Here is a 4475-nt window from a genome sequence, read left to right as displayed (position 1 = left end):
CATTGGAACTGATGGACAACTTGCAGATTTGCTCACCAAGGCACTTGGACGAGTCAAGTTCGTTGAGATGATCAAAGCTGCAGAATAAGGGGGAGAATGATGTACAAGTAATCCCGTTGAGCACGATCATTAGCATTAGTAGTTTCGTTTGCTGCTAAAAATAAGAGTCCAAGCAACGTGTGTATGTCCACGTCTTGGCGTAGATTCAGGTTAGTTAGACCTGGCCGCTGCATGTACTTCGTGGGATGGCACGAAACTAGTGCATGCAGCGCCATTGTAGCTGCGTTCAGGTGAATGTGGGACGGTACGTCCGGAATACCTGGTCGCCAGCTAGCTTTACTCCTTTCAGTTAAGATCCAAGTGATTGTACTGGACTGAATTTAAATGGAGCATATAAAGGACGCTATGCTACCCGCCCTTCTGAAGCCATCGCGCGCACGCCGTCGTGGACCGAACGATTCTTTTACCACGGTGCTTTTTCGTCCGGTGGCGGTCGGTACATCGTTAATCCCTTCTCTACCTGAGCTTTTCATTTGATGTTGTATGACAGGTGGGGCTGGTTTGGTCATGGGGCCAAGAAACGAGGTGGTTTTTCGATGCATTTGGGTGCGCGTGTTTCTACCGAGACACGGATTAACCTAGACGCGATTCCTCCGCGGTGAAAAAGGCCACCCATCTCCTCCCGATTCCCAGCCGCCGCCGCCGCCGCATCCTCTCTCCTCCCCTGACGTCTCCTTTTTCCCCTCCTCTCCTCGCAACGGCCTCCTCCTTCCTGCACCGCCTCTTCCTCTCTTCCTTGCTGATGGCGCCACCCGCCGGTCGATGCCTCCTGTCTTGCCCTTTCCATGGGGAGGTGGAGATGGGAAGATGGCGTTGGAGGAGGAAAACGAGATCCAGGCAGTGGAAAGATGGCGTTGGAGGAGGAAAACGAGATCCAGGCAGTGGAAAGATGGCGTTGGAGGAGGGAGCACGGGTGGGCGCCGCAGCTGAAGCACGGGTGGCCTGGTTGTGGCGGAGCATGGCGGGATTCCGGGCGGCGTCGTGGTCGTGGTCAAGAGCAGAAGCACGGGTGGCCGCCGTAGCTGAGCTTCTATGTAACATAGTTCCGATGAATCCTCTGCCGCATCTGGCCTCTGCAGGTACCCACACCTCTTCACCCCGCTCCTGATTTGCCTTCTCCCCTCTCCTTTTCACTTATTTTTTCAATTTAACAACAGAATATCTCATCCCTGTTTGTGTAGATTCGTTTTTGTATCTACCTATAAGGCGTTCGATGAAAATCCAAGCTGCTGCAGTGGCAGATTACGCCGTCCTCTTGCATGCTGAGCCATGTTGATTGCTTCTCTTTTGGTCCCTTGTCATTTGCTTGCTCTACGATTCGTTGTTGTAAAATAATTGCATTCTTTTTTTTGTAGGTTGGGCTCTCCTGTTCTTTTTTGTTGGCTTGACGTACGCACTGGCAACCTCTTATGTGAGGGATTCAGCATGCCTCTATTTGAGAGAAAAGATATGGAGAAGCGGATTTTCAGGTATGCTCTATGGTTTGGAGCAATGCCACTTTGATTTGGTTCACATTTTCTTTATAGGTTGATGTTGTCTGTTGAGTATATGAGGTTGCCGCTGCTCCATGTTAAGTACCAGCCAGAACTGCCATTATATATTTATTAAGCTAGGAGGCTGCACCGGTCATGAATTTAAATAGGCTTGCTACCACTTTATTTTGGTCAACATTTTTGGCCCTGAACATGTTATGTTTCGATTTATGAGGTTAAAGCACACTACTGCTTGCATAAACAGCAACCTGTTGAAAGTATTGTTGGGTCACTTGTAGGCTTCTAGCTATTTTGATTTTATGATATACAACACTTTCAGATCAGTAAATACAATGACCTCCCTTTTACATTAAACAATCGTGATTGTTCTCGTACCATTTGGTATTTTCACCAAGTTCAGGGAAAGAAAAGTTTCCCTAGACAGGTGGCGGCGGCGGTCAAGACAAGAGCGGCGTTGTGAGCGACGGCCCTTGATCGTCTTCCTTGTGGAATCAGGTACACGTCGTCCATCGTGGCCCATCGTGGGTGTTGGCGGGCGACCGGAGGCGGCTACAGCAGGCCAGTGTCCGTGATCATGACTGACACCGGGAAGGCTGCCGGTATGTAGTATGATCCTCATCTCCTCCAACTTACGTTTTGGTAGCACGTCTCTATCGTTGTAAGGACAAATTTCTAGCTTTCAGTCCTACTCTACTATACCGTGCTTGACCATTCCTCTTCCATCCAGGTCTACAGTTGTGCACTCGATTCAAATGATTATTCTCCGTTCTTTGCCTCAGAACTACATATGAGAGGTACAAAGGATTGGCCAATATACTCAATTAAGCTATTCGATTTGAGGTATACTTCTATCGCTTCCTTCTATCCTTTTTGTTCATCTCCTCATGTGTATTGTCAGCTTTTTTCCCAAGCTTTTTTATATCTAGAACCTCAAAAATATAAGTATATTTTGCTGATTAGTGAGTAAATCAACCGGCAATAGCTGTAATGAGTACACATTGGTCTCTCCAGAGGTCCTCTATATTCATGGTAGTCTTCCCCTATTGTTGCCTAGGTTCATATGCATATGCATATGTGCTTACTTTAAGGTTATTATTGCCCATGTTTTGCAACTTGAGGTTCACCTTGATCTAATGCCAGACTGTCTACTTCAACGAGTTGCGAGATAGTGGCTATATATTTTTTACCAGAGTCATTTGAAATGAGAAAGATCTGTGTCATAAGTTGGCCAGAGATAGTTAGTGTTTTGCACATTATATAATCGTCAGTCATTTGAAATGGGAAACATTTAATTAGTGATAAATATCTTCTGCTCACTTCCGCTTCACGGCTGCATTGAGGACATGGATTGGTAGCTAGAGTACTATACTAGATTTGGTGCAAATTGACATGTATTTGACAGTCTGTTGCTTTAATGCTAGATAATGGATGCATTTTGATGGATCACAACATGCTCTATGGTGTTGTGGATCACCTGGATATCTTCTGATATTCATCTTTCCATGCTGCAACAAGGAGGGTGTATGAGCTTAGAGAGTTCTTAGTGTCCTTTCTCGTGACTGTTCAAATAAGGTGCTTTTTTTGGTGATCACAAATTTGATCATATAGTGTCCTATATGATTCATGTTTCTTATTTAATTACAAGTGATGAAGACATATGTTGCAGCTGAAATGATTGCCCTTGCATCGTGCTAATTAAATCACATCTGCATTCTGATGATCCCAGAATCTGATTATTAGGCATAGAAGTGAGAAAACTTCCACGATGAAGTGACTGCTTGCTTCACATGCACATGGCTTGCCTGATATAATCACGACCTTCGCGTGTGATCTGGAGTGGCCTGAGATAGTTCAGGGTCTTGAACATGGGCAAAAAGCAGTCGACAGGACTGATATTACCGTACGAGTGCATCAGATGAAGCTTCTTGATTACCTGCAGAAAATCAGCACCGGGCAGGTGTTCGGGACTGTCGTTGCTGGTACTGTGCCCGGCGCCATTTCTTCCTCTAACCCACTTTTCCTTAGCCATACATCTTGCTTATCCTGTCTTTCATTTATCAGAACTTTCTGTTCTCCAGTTGTCCACACTGTGGAGTTCCAAAAGAGGGGTCTGCCCCATGCACGTATCCTTGTTTGGCAGCAGAAGAACAGTGCCCAGGTGATTACACCAGCTTCCATAGATTCATCTGTTTCAACGACTGTTAGCATTTCTATTGGATCTAGCTTCCTCTTTCAATTTTTTGTTGCTTTCCTCTTGCATGGTTCCCAATTGTTAACTAGGCGCTGCCACAGGGATCTAAACTGACTGATGTTGACGATGGTACTGCTGCCACTGCACTTGCTAAGACCATGGAAACTGCACTTGCTCAGCCACCCAGACTTAAAATGTACGCCCTCTCTCTGCAATGAAGCAAAAGATGCTATTACCTGCCTATCCAAACTGGAAATGCACGCATGGATCATTAAAAAATTAGCTAGGAAACCCCGTGCAATGGATCTTCTTATGCTAAAGCAATTATAGTTTTGATTCCGCTGTTTCCTTAGTTTGCCTTGTTAGGTTTTTTCCCTGTTCATATACAATATGAATATATATCTCTCATATACTCCTTTTGCTGAAAACATTCTGATCTTAGGGGTGCTGCTGCTACTACAAAGACCGGTTCATAAAAAAAATAGTAGTTGATCCATGCTTGGGGATAAGCATGAGTGTGTGGTACGTCTATTCCAACGACCTATAGTTCTTAAACAGATTTGTTCAGGCCTTTCTTTTGGTTATTTTCCACTTACCATGGTTTACATTGTGTTGTCTTTTATATGATATATATGGGAGTTGCTATCTCGCGCGCGCTCGTTACGACGCTCGGTTTCCGACAAAGTAAAATTTCCAGTTTAGGCAATCAGCGTGAGATTGAAATGGAAGGA

General features: G+C 45.1%; 1 long non-coding RNA gene across 6 annotated transcripts; it reads left to right on the top strand.

The window, feature by feature from the left end:
• The first annotated feature begins 479 nt into the window (after positions 1-479).
• Positions 480-4469, top strand: LOC119334521. Of its 6 annotated transcripts, none has more exons than XR_005161381.1 (10): positions 568-1139; positions 1242-1331; positions 1416-1529; positions 1954-2152; positions 2281-2393; positions 2975-3125; positions 3280-3532; positions 3615-3711; positions 3846-3940; positions 4187-4469. It is a non-coding gene; the product is annotated as an uncharacterized LOC119334521 (long non-coding RNA). The 6 variants fall into 6 exon arrangements; XR_005161382.1 differs by having other exon boundaries at positions 576-1139; positions 2049-2152; XR_005161384.1 differs by having other exon boundaries at positions 480-1139; positions 1416-2152; positions 3632-3711.
• Positions 4470-4475: the final 6 nt, after the last annotated feature.

This window comes from Triticum dicoccoides, chromosome 7A (genome assembly GCF_002162155.2).
Source record: "Triticum dicoccoides isolate Atlit2015 ecotype Zavitan chromosome 7A, WEW_v2.0, whole genome shotgun sequence".
Classification (NCBI taxonomy): Eukaryota; Viridiplantae; Streptophyta; class Magnoliopsida; order Poales; family Poaceae; genus Triticum; species Triticum dicoccoides.
The sequence above is the reverse complement of the archived record's forward strand: the minus strand, read 5'-3'. Positions and strand labels throughout refer to the sequence as shown.